This window comes from Rana temporaria, chromosome 1 (assembly GCF_905171775.1).
Source record: "Rana temporaria chromosome 1, aRanTem1.1, whole genome shotgun sequence".
Taxonomy (NCBI): domain Eukaryota; kingdom Metazoa; phylum Chordata; class Amphibia; order Anura; family Ranidae; genus Rana; species Rana temporaria.
Window position 1 is genome coordinate 552,265,970 of NC_053489.1, and position 17,531 is coordinate 552,283,500.

Here is a 17,531-nt window from a genome sequence, read left to right on the forward strand (position 1 = left end):
GTCTTATGGATGCATGGAGCGGGACTCGGGAGTGAGCATGCACCAGTGCCCCCATAGAAGGTGGTGGGGAGGAGCCAGGAGCACCGGAACAGTACATAGAGCAGGTAAGTATGACATTTTTTTTAAGCTTTTATATCTATTTCATGTTATTCTGTAGTATGAAGTGAACCTAGAAAGGTCACCATAACTTACCACTGCCTTAAAAATTAACAGACTGAGACAAAATGTATCAATGCACACATTTTAAGTCCTTTGAAGGTAATAAATACTTGTGCACATTCGTTAGAATCCATGCACTTAACAAAAAATAATATATTTAATCCTAGATTATTCAGAGGTGGCAAAGTATTAAAAAAAAAACGGGAACTATGACCCCATGTATTGCCAGATACATCCAGAAATACTAGTAAACAAACCAGTTAGTGTGAGCAAATTTTATTTTTTGGTAGTCCGACCATGTCTGCTAATCATACTAACTTGTGCTGAGTTAACAACCCTATGTATTGGAACTGGACATCAGAGTTTAGTTACACTACAGTTCCATTTTTCAGTAGTAATCATTTTATATCTGAAAACTGTAACAAATTATGTAATGCGTGCAACCCAACTGAACCTGGCAGGAAACAATCCAGCAAAATGTTTGATAAAGTAATCTTTGTTGCTGCAGGCACCCTCCCAACATAATTATCAATGATGAAGAACGCAGGAAACTTCATGGAAATAATACAAGGAAGCCTTTTTTTCAACACCCATCCCTAAAACCTCATCTAAACAGTCATTGTTTTACTGTCGTGGGTTGAATCTTAATAAAACAGTTAATTGGAAGGGCTAGATAATCTGATTGAAAAAAATATATATATTGGCACATGTCTGACACAACTCATATTCTGTATGTCCTGACAATGTCATAAAAAAAAAATTCTACCAGCAACAATAAACATCTGATGGAGTGCAAATCTGAACAAAAATAAAAAATCATATTGATTTAATAAAAATGAAAACGGTCAGTATGTAATTTAATTTTTTTTTATAGATTTTGAACCATTCATATATTTTTGGCCAAAAATTGGTGTTGAACCTGTCACTGTTAATATTTGCGCCTTGTGCCTTTTATATCATACTATATCCTTTGATTTTAGGTACACTACAAACATCCACCCCTGAAGAGCGAACAAAGCCTTGCGAAACACGTTTGGTATACTTGATGCTTGTGTGTTATAATATTGACAGATACTTGCAATACATTTTACCTATTTTCTGTATTCTGTATGAATTGGCTCATGTTTCATGACAGCAATGTATGTACTGCTTTTTACTTGAATTAAATATATACCGTAATGATTTCTGCTATTTTTACTGGCTTTATAGTGCTCACCTCACTTAAAGTCCCAAGGGCGAACCCTTTTCTTTTGACGCTTATTGCAGGGATGGAGGTGTGTTACTTGTGACACCAGACCCCCCTTTTTTATCTTTCTCTATTGTATCCGGGTGGTAAACACCCACTAGCCCAAAACCGGTCTGCGGTCATCCTTGCCATTAAAAACATACATACATGTATGCATTTTACATTTCTATTATGCACTAGCCGCTTGATATTCCAACTATATCTCACAATGGGCATAAATCCCAATCCAACTGGTGTGCTGATCTCTGCTGGTGGCGGTGTTTCTGTTTTGCTTTGGGAGTTGCGATATGCGTCGTTGTGACTGGAAGCATCATACCATCGAGATGAGTGTTTGGGCCTGCTCACCGCCCCTTGACGGTGGGTGGTCTCCTGCCCTCGCTCTCAGTCATCCACACATGGCGTTGGGGGTGGAGCCTCTCAAGCTTTTCCGGGGGTATTTATTGGAGGTTCAGCACAGCATGGATTTCACTCTTTGCTTTCTTTTACTGAGGTCAGACACACCAGTGCAGGTCTTCTATTGGTACCCATCACCTCCAGACTCTCTCCACTCAGGTACACATTACATGTTTGCATATGACTCACTTGGAGCATTCACCTGCAGCCTGTTTTTTCATTACAGTCCTCACCACACATCCACACTCTAATTTACTCTCACTCTCCTTTCCTCCCTGCTTTCTCATCTGATTTTTCCATCATCACACCAGCCAGTTTCTGGCATCTTTTCTTCACATTCCCCTTCAGTCTCTATGCTTTCACTACCCTTGGCACAGGTCTATCATCCATATATAGATATACAGGTGTTTTTGTACGCTTACCTACCTTATTACTTCAATTATCTATGTACACATTATATGTTTGCATATGACTCATTTGGAGCATTTACCTGCAGTCTGTTTTTTTCATTACAGTCTTCACCACACACCCGCACTCCATTTTACTCTCACTCTCCTTTCCTCCCTGCTTTCTCATCTGATTTTTCCTTCAACACACCAGCCAGTTCCTGGCATCTTTTCACCACATTCCCCTTCAGTCTCTACGCTCTCACCACCCTTGGCTCAGGTCTTTCATCTACATGGGTTTTTGTACGCTTACCTACCTTATTACCTCAATTATCTAACATACATATTTGTTTTTAGAGCAAATATTCCTCATGGACCCATTGAGACTTTTGGGGATACACAAACTTCATCCATGCTGTGCCCTCCTTCTGTTTGGCCCCGGTTGGGACTTTGTTTGGCCCCGTCTCCTGGCAGGACATTCGCTGCCGCCATTTGGGAGCCTCACATTCGCTGGTTTTTGGCTATGTACATTGGTGAGTATGGGGTTTTCCACATCAAGGGCCCCCCCTTACCTTGTGCCTTTTATATCATACTATATACTATATCCTTTCATTTTAGGTACACTACGGGGATCCACCCCTGAAGAGCGAACAAAGCCTCGCAAAACACGTTGGGTATACTTGATGCTTGTGTGTTATAATATTGACAGCTACTTACAATATTATTTTACATATTTTCTGTATTCTGTTTGAATTGGCTCATGTTTCATGACAGCAATGTATGTACTGCTTTTTACTTGAATTAAACATATACCGTAATTATTTCTGCTATTTTTACTGGCTTTTTCTTTTGATTAATATTTGCACACAGACAGTTTAAAATTTAAATGTAGTTATTTAAAGCAAAATTAAGTTCCACACCAGTTTATGTTTATATAGTTACATAATACACCATATTATAAATTGGGACTGATTTTTGCTTGACAATGCCGTTCTCTCATAGAGTAATATTGCTTTCTGCCCTCACACTCCATTGCTCTATGCTATTTGCACCACTCAGCGAGAGTATCCCCACACAGACTTTTATTGTAAAGAAAAAGAGAGAGTGTGTTTGACCAGTTCTGTTACAGGCAGCTGATTACCAGATTTACTGGATCACTGGCTCTATAAAGCAGGGATTATGGATGTAATGAGCAAATGTGGCTGCCTCTTTGAATATATACAGTACTGTGCAAAAGTTTTAGGCACTTAAGAAGAAATGCTTTCAACAATATATATTTTTATTGTTTATTTTTATTAATTTACAAAATGCAAAGTTAGCGAACACAAGAAAAATCAAAATCAAATCAATATTTGGTGTGACTATCCTTTGGCTTCAAACCAGCATCAATTCTTACACGTGCACACTTTGTACACTTGCATAAAGTTAGGGATTTTGTAGGATTAGTCAGGTGTATAATACATTTATTATACCAAGCAGGTGTTAATGATCATCAATTTCATATAGGTTGAAACAGTCATTAACTGAAACTCAAACAGCTGTTTTGGAAGCTTAAAACTGGGTGTGGAACAGCCAAACGCTGCTACTAAGGTGAGGTTGAAAAAGACAGGTTCATGTCACAGGTCATACACCACGGCGAGACTTAGCACAGCAATGAGACACAAGGTAGTTATACTGCATCAGCAAGGTCTGTTACAGGCAAAGATTTGAAAGCAGACTGGGGCTTCAAGATGTACTGTTCAAGTTTATTTGAAGAAGCAAAAAGAAATGGGCAATGTTGAGGATCATAGACACAATGGTTGGCCAAGGAAACTTAATGCAGCAGATGGAAGACATGCTTATTTCCCTTCAAAATTGGAATACGTCCAGAAGTGCCATCAGCACAGAACTGCCAAAAAACAGTGGGATCCAGGTACACCCATCTACTGTCTGGAGTAGTCTGGCCAGATGTGGTTCTCATGGAAGAATTGCGGTCAAAAAGCCATACCTCAACCGTGGAAACAGGGCTAAGTGACTCAACTATGCATGAAAACATAGGAACTAGGGTGCAGGAAAATGGCAGCAGGTGCTCTTGACTGATGAGTTAAAGTTTAAAATATAAAGGGCTACAGAGCTTTACAATAATGAGTGTCTGCTCGCAACAGTGCGGCATGGTGGAGGTTCCCTGCAAGTTTGGGGCTGTATTTCTGCAAATGGAGTTGGAAGATTGGTCAGGATCAGTGGTGTCCTCAATGCTGAGAAATACTGGCAGATACTTATCCATCATGCCATACTTTAAAGGAGGCGTGTGATTGACACCAAATGTATTCTGCAGCAGGACAACAATGTCAAACATACAGCTAATGTCACTTAGAACTATATTCAGTGTAAAGAAGCACAAGGAGTCCTGAAAGTGATGGTTTGGCCCCCCACAGAGCCTTGATCTCAACATCATCGCGTCTGTCTGGGAATAAATGAAAGGACAGAAGGCAGCCTACATCCATAGAAGATTTGTAGTTAGTTCTCCAATATGTTTGGAACAACTTACCTGTCAAATTTCTTAAAAAAACTATGTGCAAGTGTATCTTGAAGAACTGATGTTTTGACAGCAAAGGGTGGTCACAAAAAATATTGATTTGATTTGGATTTCTCTTCTGTTCATTTACTTTCTATTTTGTTAAAAGATAAAAATAAAATATTAATACTTTTGTTTCTGAAAACGTCCTTAATTTACAGCATTTTTTTTCATACCTTTCTATTGCTCTTTGTTTAATTTCTGTTCATCCTGTCAGGGGATTTGATGATATTGTTCAAAATGAACCTTATGGTGACAGTTATTTGCTGAGCTTTTGCAGAGCCACAACAGAACACATAAAAAGGAAATAAGGAAGAGACATGACCCAATAAAGAGATGGACTTGAATTAGTTCCCTTAAAACTTTTGGAGATTTGTGCCAAAGGGTTTGTACCATGTTGTGTTCCTGATAATTCTTGGAGTTTAAGAGTAAATACTTTGTATATGGAAATAATTGTAAGAGAGTAAGAGCTGGTTCACACTGGGGCGAAACGACTTCGGGGGCGACTCGGCAAGGCTTCCTGAAGACGACTTCAGAGGCCACTTGCAAAATGACTTCTGTATAGAAGTCAATGCAAGTCGCCCCGAGTCGCCCCCAAAGTCATACAAGAACCTTTTTCTAAGTCGGAGCGACTTGAGTCGCTCCTATTAGAACGGTTCTATTGAATTGAATGGGACGCAACTTGTCAGGCGGCTGAGTTGCCTGTCGTGTCGCCCCAGTGTGAACCGGCTCTTAGAATGGGCAGGCAGTGATAGTTTTCTACTTGCTTCCTATTCTGGGTAGAGAACCTGTACACCCATACATACCCTCAATTTTCCCTATACAAGGGAATTACTTAGGATCATGATTTGCATATTATTTTATATATACTGTGATTATGTACTTGCCAAATATGCTGCAGAAATCTCCCTCCACTGATTCTGGCTGCATCCATTTTAATTGTGGGCAGCTGAAGCGGCTGCCTGTTCACTTCCTGGATTTACAGAGTCACACAGAGGCACATTTTCCAGTTCTACGGCCCTGCAGCTCTGATTGGCCCTCTTATGACTCATCCTCCCTCCCTTCCTGGCAAACTCTCACAAGAGTGAGAGAGAGAGAGCTGTGCATGATGTAATAAGCCTAGGCTTTTTACCAGACAGGAAACAGAAAGTGTGCTGTATAAGGTATTTACTGGCAGAAAAAAAAATGTTTCGTTATTTAAAGTTAAAGCGGAGTTCCACCCACTTTTACAAGGTGGTCTTAAACTAAAGACCACCCCTCCACCGCTCGTTTTTGGAGATCTAAATTTGTTTTATTATTTATTTCTTAACTTTTTTGAATTACTAAGTGTATTTATGACCTAGCTTGGCCGCGTCGCAGGATATCATGTTCTCTTCTGTGGCAAGCCCACTTCCTTCACCCTGGCTGCCTTCTGGGACCTGTGTGTGTCCCAGAAGATGAGCTGGCCATTCACAAAGCACTCGAGCGACTCGCAAATGTGCAGTAGGAAACCGGCTGTGAAGCCTGGAGGATCCACTGCCGGTTTCCCTCTGTTGGAATGTTGCCAATCCGATGGAGGGATCGGCCTCGGGGGGCTGACATCGCGGGCTTCCTGGACAGGTAATTTTTCTTATTAAAAGTTATCAGCTACAGTACTTGTAGCTTCTGACTTTTTTTAAAAAAAGTGGAATTCCACTTTAAAACAACAATGATAGAAGATTCAATAGATGGAAAGGTAAAAAAATTACTTAAGGTCCGCTTTAAGGATGTGGTGGAGTTGCAACAAAACATTGTGATTTTGGAACTGCAGCAGTGTGAACTGGTTGAGAGATCCATGATGAGAAAGCAGACACAAATCAAATTTCTTTCTCGTACATCACGGGACACAGAGCTCTGTTCTTTATATCATGGGTTATATGGTTCACCACCAGGTGATTGGACACTGGCACACCCTAATTACAAGGGAAGTTCCCATCTATATAACCTCTCCTATATGGAGAGTACCTCTGTTTTTTTCGCCAGTGTCTAAGGGGTTGATCACGGTTAACATGTACTAAGAAGAAGCTCTGCTGAGGGCTTGTGCAGGGGTTATGGAGCAACACAATCGGATCCATCCAATAAGGTCAAACACAATGCCAAACTGGTTGGTACCCGGACCTCACAGAATAGCAAGGTTTTGCCTATAATGTCTTTCTCAGGCCTTGTACACACGACCAGACATGTCCGATGAAAACGGTCCACGGACCGTTTTCATCGGACATGTCTGCTGGGAGGTTTTGGTCTGATGTGTGTACACACCATCATACCAAAATCCCCGCGGACAGAGAACGCGGTGACGTATACAACACCGACGTTCTCTAACACGGAAGTACAATGCTTCCACGCATGCGTCGAATCAATTCGACGCATGCGCTGGATTTCGGTCCGCTGGTTAGATGTACTAACCAGCGGACATGTCTGACGGACAGGTTTCCAACGGACAAGTTTCTTAGCATGCTAAGAAACTTTTGTCCGCTGAAAACCCGTCCGCTAGGCCGGAAAAATGTCCGCTAGGCCCTACACACGGTCAGACATGTCCGCGGAAAGTGGTCCGCGGACCAGTTTCAGCGGACATGTTCGGTCGTGTGTACGAGGCCTCAGGAGGACTGGACACTGGGATCCAGCACTTTGTGGCATGTATTAAAAAATGCCCAAAAGTTTTCTGGCAGAGTGCTCTATAGGCCCAGGGAAGAGGCTCCTGTAAGTAGGAACCCAGAACCCTGAAGGTTGGCACAACAAAGCCCGCTGTGATGGGTGAAGGCTGGATCTGTCTGGTCTCCAGCAGTATTCCTGCGGTGGGGATAAGGTAAGTGGAGTCAATCCTGTAAGGAAACTCTCAGGATTCACTTCTATGAGTAGCATGTCTTTTCTGTTTCTGTCACTAGAGGGAGTGTACTGACATACCTGATGATTTATTCACATGCCATTCAGGAAAGGCTCAGTGTAGCTGGTCTATATATCAGCTTACACCTTCCGCTGCAGGCTCTGCCACGATTGTTGCAAGGGGGGGTCCCGCGCTGTGTGAAGGCCCTCAGCAGTCCCCCCGACTCAGCTCCTCTCTCCCTCATCTCTCCCTGTCTGCCGCAGACCCCCATAGGCGCACACGTGCCGCGTACGCTCTTTTTCTTCCTGAAACAGTGGGGAGGAGGGAGGGGCGTGGTTTTGTGAGCGTGCACGTGTGACGCACGCCATGCTACTGCGCAGGCACGAGGCAGCAGTTTTAAAGCCATAGACGCTGAAGAGCCTGTAAACCAGCAGTGAAGATACAGAGAGCTTTGGGGCATGTAAGCACCTCTAAGTGTGGTTGGATACAGGCATACTAAGGCACCTACTCAGCATTAGGATGTGCATATAAGCAGGCATAGTTTATTTTGCCAGACTAGGCTCAGCATATAATGCACTTGTAATAGTACCTCTGCTTTGTTGTTTAAGGACTATGTCTCCCCGTAGAAGGGCTTCAGGGGCAGGGAAAAGGTCTGCTAAGGTGTCACCATCTAGACGGGCCAGCATGATACCAGACTCCCCTGAGAGACCTGAGGCAGCTGCACAGGATGAGCCATTGCCCCTGTCAGGCCTGGCAGCATCTCCCAACCTAGCAGCTCCTGTGTATGTCACTGAGACTTTTTTAGCAGCATTGGTTGGTTTGGAAAAAAGGTTAACTGATTAATTTTCAGCTCCCTTGCAGAGAAACAGAAAGTGGGGTAGATCCCCTTCCTCTGTTTTGGGGTCCCTTTCAGACAATCAGATATCAGATGAGGATGATGTTGATCTTTCTGGGGACCAGGATAAGTCGAGGATTCTAGGGATGAGGAAAGGTTTCCGTCCTCCTCCCAGGCCCCCTTTAAATTGCAGGTACAGACCTATACAGAGGTTGTGCGTGAAGCATACAACCTGCCCTCCTCTGAGTTGGCCGAATTCCCTGTCCCCTCCTTGGGGTCTCCACAGACTGCATATACCTTTTTGGTCCATCCTTTGCTGGAGAAACTGATGTATGCTGACTGGGGTCACCCAGACAAGCTGTTTGCTCCCCCAAAGAAGTACTCTCTTCTTTATCCTATGGAGGAGAAGTTCACTAAGAAATGGAGTATGTCTGCTATAGATGCAGCCATTTCTTCAGTGAATAAAAGTCTGACTTGTCCTGTAGACATTGCTCAGGTATTCAGAGACCCAACTGAGAAAAAGCTGGAGTCTCTGCTTAAAGCTTCCTTTTCTATAGCTGGTGCTGTAACTCAACCTGCAGTATCAGCTATTGGTATGTGTCAGTTCCTAAAGGATCAGATGAAGCAGGTGATTAAAATCCTCCCTGCTGAGCAAGCTAGAGATTGGTTGGACCTACCAAAGGCCTTATGTTTTGCGGTAGATGCTATTAATGATTGAATTCAGCAAGCTTCCCGCCATACACTCTTGCTGGTACACATGCGCAGGATTCTCTGGCTATAGCATTGGTCAGCTGAAGCTCCGTGCAAAAAACATTTGGCTGGGTTCCCTTTTCACAGGGAACGCCTGTTTGGGGAGAATCTGGAGAAATATATCCAGAAGATTTCTAACGGTAAGTCTACCTTGCTGCCAGTTAAAAAGAAGGGTAAGCGTCCCTCCTTTAAAAGTTCCCTTTCCCCAGCCCCGGTGGCTACAACCTTCAGGCAGTGGTGGAGGCCTTCACAGCCAAATACAATAGGGAAAGCACAGAGCCAGGCTCAAGGCAATAAAAAATCCTGGGGCCAAAATTCTCCAAGACAGAATCCCAAGACCTACTTATGAAGGAGCGCCCCGGCTTGGCCGAGTGGGGGGAAGGCTCTTGCGATTTTCAGAGGTTTGGCAGGATCAGATTCAAGACAAGTGGGTAATATCCACAGTGTCTACAGGTTACAGACTGGAATTACGAGGGCCCCCGCCATCTTGTTTCCTCAGGTCAAACATCTCCAAGAATCCGAAAAAAAGAGCACCTGGCACTAGATCATCTGTTATCCCAAGGGGTAATCATAAGAGTTGCCCCAGAGGAGCAAGGTGCAGGGTTCTATTCAAACCTTTTTACGGTTCCAAAACCAAATGGAGATATCAGACCTATTCTAGACCTGAAAGATCTGAATCAGTTCCTGAACATTCCCTCTTTTTGCATGGAGTCTATCCGCTCAGTGGTCTCCACCCTACAAGGCGGAGAATTCATGGATAGACATCAAAGACGCATACCTACATGTGCCAATTTGTCCCGCTCACCAAAGATTTTTAAGGTTTGCAGTGGAGCACTGCCACTTTCAGTTTGTGGCTCTTCCCTTTGGCCTAGCCACAGCACCGCAGGTTTTCACCAAAGTTCTAGCCCCACTCCTAGCAAATCTAAGAGCAAAGGGCATTGCTATAATGGCATATCTAGATGATCTACTTTTGGTAGAGCGATCGATGGCACGTTTGAACCACAATGTTCAAACGTACTTAGAGCACAGGGTGAGACCTCAACTTGGAAAAGTCATCCTTACAACCCCTAAAAAGGCTGGAATATTTGGGCATGGTCATAGACACAAACAAAAAAAGGGTATTCCTACCCAAGCCTTTAAGAGAGGTGATCAGGCTGGTAAAAGCAAGAAGGGAACCTTCCATTCGCCTCTGTATAAGGTTGTTGGGAAAGATGGTAGCCTTGTTCGAGGCCATTCCTTATGCCCAGTTTTACTCAAGGCCATTGCAAAACTGTGTAATGTCGCCAGAAGCATGGCAAAGCCTCGGCTGGTGGTTGCTAACCAAAAATCTGCAGAAGGGAAAGTCCTTCTCCCCAGTCTCCTGGAAGGTACTGACTACCGATGCCAGCCGTATAGGCTGGGGCGCTGTTCGGACTCAATCCGACAATGCTACAGCAGTGGCTTATATTAACCACCAAGGGGGCACCAGAAGTCTGGCTGCCTAGAGAGAAGTAAATCCCATTCTAGTGTGGGCAGAGAAGCATGTGCCTTGTCTCTCAGCAGTTTTTATCCCCGGAGTGGAAAATTGGCAGGCGGATTACTTGAGTTGCCAGCTGCTAGCCCCGGGAGAGTGGTCCCTGCACCCGACGTGTTTCTGGCAATATGCCGGAAATGGGGTACCCCAGGTGTGAACCTGCTAGCCTCCAGGTTCAACAAAAAGTTGGACAGGTTTGTCTCAAGAACAAGAGATTCACTAGCTTCCGGGACAGATGTGTTGGTTATCCCTTGGGATCAGTTTTCTCTGATCTATGCGTTTCCCCGCGACTTTTGCGCAGGATCAGGAGGGAAAGGATACCAGTAATTCTAGTGGCCCCAGCTTGGCCCAGAAGACCCAGGTATGCAGAGATTGTGAAGATGGTGGTAGGAAGACCTTGGCGCCTTCCGCTACACCCAGACCTGCTTTCGCAAGGATCCAGTATTCCACCCTTCCTTACAAAGTCTAAATTTAAAGGTTTGGCTGTTGAGACCTACATCGTAAAGGGTCGTGAACTCTCGGGTTCAGTTCTCTCTACTATGATTAATTCTAGGAATCCGCCTCCAGGCTTATCTATTATAGAATCTGGAAGGCATATGTTTCCTGGCGTGAATCCAGAGCTTGGCATCCTCAAAAATATGCCATTAGTAGAATATTGTCTTTTCTCCAATGGGGGTAGGAAAGAAACTAGCCTTGAGCACTATCAAGGGTCAGATTTCAGCCTTATCAGTGTTTTTTCAAAAGCCTCTTGCCACTCACTCTTTAGTTTGAGCTTTTATTAAGGGAGTGTTGCGCTTAAGGCCACCAGTCAAGTCCCCTGTGTGTCCCTGGGACTTGAATTTATTCTTATCCGTTCTTCAAACACAACCTTTTCAACCAACATCCTGTGTGCCCTTGCCTCTCTTGACAAGAAAATTGGTCTTTTTAGTGGCTATATCCTCTGCTAGGAGGGTACCGGAATTGGCAGCTTTTTCCTGTAAAAAGCCTTATTTTATTCTTCACAAGGACAAAGTGGTGTTGAGACCTCATCCAACTTTTTTGCCTAAGGTTATCTCAGGTTTTCATTTGAATGAAGATGTTATCCTGCCATCTTTTTTCCCAGATCCACATTCTGCAAAATAAGTTTTATTGCATTCTCTGGATGTAAGAGCAGTCAGATTCTATCTGGATGCTACTGCTCAGATACAGAAAACTGATGTTTTGTTTGTACTGCCAGAAGGCCCCAGGAAGGGCCAGGCAGCGTCAAAATCTACTATTGCTAAGTGGATTCGACAAGTTATTATTCAAGCCTATGCTTTGAAAAAGAAAGATCCTCCTTTTCGTGTGAGGGCGCACTCCACTAGAGCGGTCAGTGCTTCTTGGGCAGTGCATCACCAGGACCCCATGGCTCAGATCTGCAAAGCTGCAACCTGGTCTTCGGTTCATACATTAACAAAATTCCATCAAGTGGATGTTAGGGGGCATGAGGATGCCGCCTTTGGGCGCAGAGTACTGCAGGCAGCAGTATAGTTCCTCACGTCTGATGGTGGAATGCTTTTGGATCTGTGTCTCCCTCCATTCGAGTTGTGCATTGCTCTGGGATATCCCATGATGTAAAGAACAGAGCTCTGTGTCCCGTGATGTACAGTACGAGAAAGAAAATAGGATTTTTAAAACAGCTTACTTGTAAAATCCTTTTCTTGGAGTACATCACGGGACACAGAGCTCCCACCCCTCTAAAAGATTTGGGGTTTTTAATTATATATGTCCAAGTATGGGATACTTATTCCTTTGTTACAAAACTGAGGTACTCTCCATATGGGAGGGGTTATATAGAGGGGAACTTCCCTTGTAATTAGGGTGTGCCAGTGTCCAATCATCTGGTGGTGAACCATATAACCCATGATGTAAAGAACATAGCTCTGTGTCCCGTGATGTACTCCAAGAAAAGGATTTTACAGGTAAGCTGTTTTAAAAATCCTATTTTTCATAGATCTTGGTTTCCAGGGTGTGGTCGGACTCGGAGCACAGCACATCATCGTCAAATGAATTGCCTGGACAGGGAAGCCAAGCTACTGTACAACTGCTCTATCAAAGTCCTCACTCCTCAGTTCTTTGAGCACAAAGGAACACTGGCTTTTAACCACTTCCTTACTGGGCACATATACCCCTTCCTGACCAGGTGAAATTTCAGCTTGTGGCACTGCGTCACTTTAACTGACAATTGCGCGGTCGTGCGACGTGGATCCCAAATAAAATTGACGTCCTTTTTTCCCCACAAATAGAGCTTTTTTTTGGTGGTATTTGATCGCCTCTGCGGTTTTTATTTTTTGCGCTATAAACAAAAATAGAGCGACAATTTTGAAAAAAAAAACAATATTTTTTACTTGTTGCTATAATAAATAGCCCATTTTTTTTTTTAAAAAATTTTTTTCTCAGTCTAGGCGATATGTATTCTTCTACATATTTTTGGGGGAAAAAAATATAAAAAATCGCAAGAAGCGTCTGGTTTGCGCAAAAGTTATTGCGCTTACAAAATAGGGGACAGAATTATTATTATTTTTTTTTACTACTAATGGCGGCGATCAGCATTTTTTTCGTGACTGCGACATTATGGCGGACACATCGGACACTTTTGACACATTTTTGGCGCCATTCACATTTATACAGCGAACAGTGCTATAAATATGCACTAATTACTGTATAAATGTGACTGGCATTGAAGGGGTTAACACTAGGGGGTGAGGAAGGGGTTAAATGTGTACCCTAAATTGTGTTCTAACTGTAGGTGGAGGGGGGGTGACTGGGGGAGGTGACCGATCTATGTCCCTATGTACAAGGGACACAGATCGGTCTCCTCTCTCCCCTGACAGGACATGGATCTCTGTGTTTACACACAGAGCTCCACGTCTTGTCCCTGTAGCCGCCGATCCCGAGTCCCTGGCGGACATCACGGCCGCCAGGCACTCGCATCGACATTTCAGCAATGCGGCGAGCACGCGCACGCCGCCGTCGGACGCGTGCGCCCGTGCCGCTGGATGCGCGCGCAGGCCGTGTTTTTACGGCCTGTTAGAGATTCAGAACCACCCCGCGGCCGTATAAAGTCGTACGGCCGTCGGGTAGTGGTTAAAGCATCCTATGATAATGTTTTTATTTAGAACAAAATAATAATTACAGTAAGGCCTTTTTCACATATGCATTCTATCAGTAAATGTTTGACCCTTGATTACACAGATCAAAAACAGACTGCAATGTATTGCTTTGGGTGGTCAGATGTAAGTAAATGTGCATCTGTCTATATCCATTCATATTGGGGTCCTCTCATCATATCAGTCCGAACAGAATTTTTTTCCATATGGGTTCGCTTTAACTGTTCTGACAGTATGTGGGCATCTATAAGCAGGCACATGTCAACATATATCTGGCCACCCATAGAGATTACACGGGTCTTGTGATGGAGGACAATTGGAATGAACACAGATGTCAGATTTGTGACATCCATTTCTGTGCTGATTTGACTCAGCAGGGGATCTGTCTAGGATCTCCTACTGAGACAGATATGAGGGCACATCCTTCTAAAAATTTCACAGACAATCACACAAGTAGTAAAATCAATATACAGTATACATATTAACCAGTTGATCTCTGGAAGATTTACCTCCCTTCATGACCAAGCCATTTTTTTGCAATACGGCACTGCGTTACTTTTACTGACAATTGCGTGGCCGTGTGAAGCTGTACCCAAATAAAACTCATGTCCTTTTTTCCCCACATATAGAGATTTCTTTTGATGGTATTTTATCACCTCTACATTTTTATTTTTGCGTCATAATTTTTGAAAAAAGCAACACAATTTTTTACTTTCTGCTATAAAACATATAAAAAAAAAATCTAATTTCTTCAACAATTTAGGCCAATATGTATTCAGCTACATGTTTTTGGTAAAGAAAAATATCCATAAGCGCATATTGATTGGTTTGCGCAAAAGTTATAGCATTTACAAACTATACGATATATTTATGTAATTTTTTTTACTAGTTATGGTGGCAATCAGCAACTTGTAGCAGGACTGTGATATGCAGCGGATGCATAACTGACACTTTTGACACTTTTTACGGACCAGTGACATATATGCCGCGTACACACAATCATTTTTCTTCATGAAAAAAAAAATGTTTTTCGGCATGTAGAAAAAAGTTCGTTTTTTCCAACTTCATCAAATTACCATCTAAAATTTGCTGAAATTGTATTGAATCCATTTTTCCTTCTACTCGTGAAATGTTCCCTGTGCCACTGGCTGCAATACAACCCCAAAGCATGATTGATCCACCCCATGCTTAACAGTTGGACAGAGGTTCTTGTCATTAAATTCTGTGCCCTTTCTTCTCCAAACGTACCTTTGCTCATTCCGGCCAAAAAGTTCTATTTTAACCTCATCGGTCCACAGAACTTGTTTCCAAAATGCATCAGGCTTGTCTATATGTTCATTTGCAAAGTTCAAACGCTGATTTTTGTGTTGAGGACGTAGAAGAGGTTTTCTTCTGATGACTCTTCCATGAAGACCATATTTGTACAAGCATCTCTTTATAGTGGAATAGTGTACCATAACTCCAGTGTCTGCCAGATCTTTCTGGAGGGATCGTGCAGTCAAATGTGGGTTTTGAATTGCTTTTCTCACAATCCTGCGAGCTGTTCTGTCTGATATTTTTATTGGTCTTCCAGATCTTGCTTAAACTTCCACTGTTCCTGATGACTGCCATTTCTTAATTACATTCCGAACAGAGGATATTGACATCTGAAAACGCTTTGCTATCTTCTTATAGCCTTCTCCAGCTTTGTGAGCGTCAACTATTTTCAGTTTCAGTTTTCTAGACAACTGCTTAGAAGAACCCATGGTGCTGATTGTTGGGGCAAGGTCAGATGAGTCTGGGCATTTAAAAACCTTTGAGATTAACATCTCCTGGTCTTCCCAGACAATGACTAAGAACAATCCATGACACTGGCAGGTCTCAGCTTTGCAAAGGGGGCAGTACATGCTATAAATTCTGCAGGGTGCCCAAATTTTTGCAGACGCCATTTTTTTGTTTTCTGTAATTTTGAAAGTGTAAATGATGGAAATAAAATCTAACTTTTTTTGACATATTATAAGAATGTCTAATCTGTAATTTGATGTCTTTTGGAGATTTTTCCATCTTTCCTTGGCTTCGTTATGCACATTAATACAAATTTTTTTTGATTATAATTCTCTTTTATTTTAAAACAAATCAGTACAACACATATATATTAAAAAAAAAAAAAAAAAAAAATACATAACAGAACATTATTACAAAACAACAGTCACAGTCCATCTTATTATTATACATCCCCTTTAACCTTGTTGTCAAAATCAAACATATATCTCCTTCTTACATATCTCTCCCCTTCCCGAACATCCCTGAGAGAGAAAGAAGAAAGGGAAAAAAAAAAAAAAAAAAAAAAAACACAACAACCCACCCTACTTCCCTCTCCTCCGACCCTTCTCCATATTTCTGTGGTTTCTCATTAAATCCCACATATACCCAGTCCGAGTTCCCGGGCTCCTTCTATACCATTCAGCCTTATCCCCCTTAACCTTCCCCCCTGTGGTCCATATAGGACTTCCAGGGAGTCCAAGTTCTTAAATATTTTTCCCTTTTATATTGTGTTGTCAGGACTAACTCTTCTAATTTGCTTATTTCCCTAACTTTACATATCCACATCTCCGCTGTTGGTGGAACTGGTGACTTCCACCTCTTCTGGTATTTGGTTTAAATGCAGAAGATAGAATTCCGGATCTTCCGGAATCTCATAATCTGAGCAAAACTGTAAAGCACTTTTAATCTCTGCCCAAAAACTCCTTAGCATTGGGCACTCCCAGAATATATGTAGCATCATTCCTTTGCTTCTCTGGCACCTCCAGCATTTATCTGATACCTCTGCAAACATTTTGCTTAACTTTTCTGGTGTCCTATACCATCTTGTGAAGATCTTATAGTTTGTCTCTTGTATTCTCACACATATTGATGTTTCGTGTGTTCGCCTGTATATGCATTGTCGCTGTTCCGAACTGAAGGACTTCTCCAATTCCCTTTCCCATTCCTGAACGCACCTCAGAGGGCAACCTCCTGATCGTACTAATAACTCATAGCTTAATGAAAGACTATGTAGTAATGTTCCTTGTTCGTTACATATTTTCTCGAATTTCATGAGTGGTCTCTCAAAGCTCTCTGGATTTGGCAAAGTGTTCAGGAAGTGAACTATCTGAAGTGCATTCCAGAATTTCAAACGGAATACATTTCCTATTTCCATCAGTTCCGCTATGGTTACCCATCTTCCCATGTGGATATACCTTGCTACTTGTATACACTCTCTTTTTCTCAACTGCCGGAATGCTCCGTCTTCGTATCCCGATGGGAAGAGGGGGTAACCTATCACTGGGTATAGTGGGGAGGTCCTGGGCTCGATGCCCATCATAGGTAGTGCTGCTGCACAGATCCTCACCGTGTTACCCACTATTGGATTTTTATTCATTTCTTTAGGGAGTGAGGCAAACCACCACGGTGCTCTTTCTAGAGGTGTTTTGAATTGCGCCTGTTCGATTTGTACCCATAGCTTCGTATCTGAATGCCTATTCCAGTCTATTAGCCTGTTCAGATGTGTTGCGTAATAATATTTCCTTATATCTGGGACTCCCAGTCCTCCCTGCTGCTTAGTGCTCATTAGTTGTTTCCTATGTATCCGGGGGTTCTTATGTGCCCATATGAACTTAAAGATCACTCTCTGACACTGTTTAAAATACTTTGATGGAATATGTATTGGTAATGTTTGTAATAAATACAAGATTTTCGGGAGTATG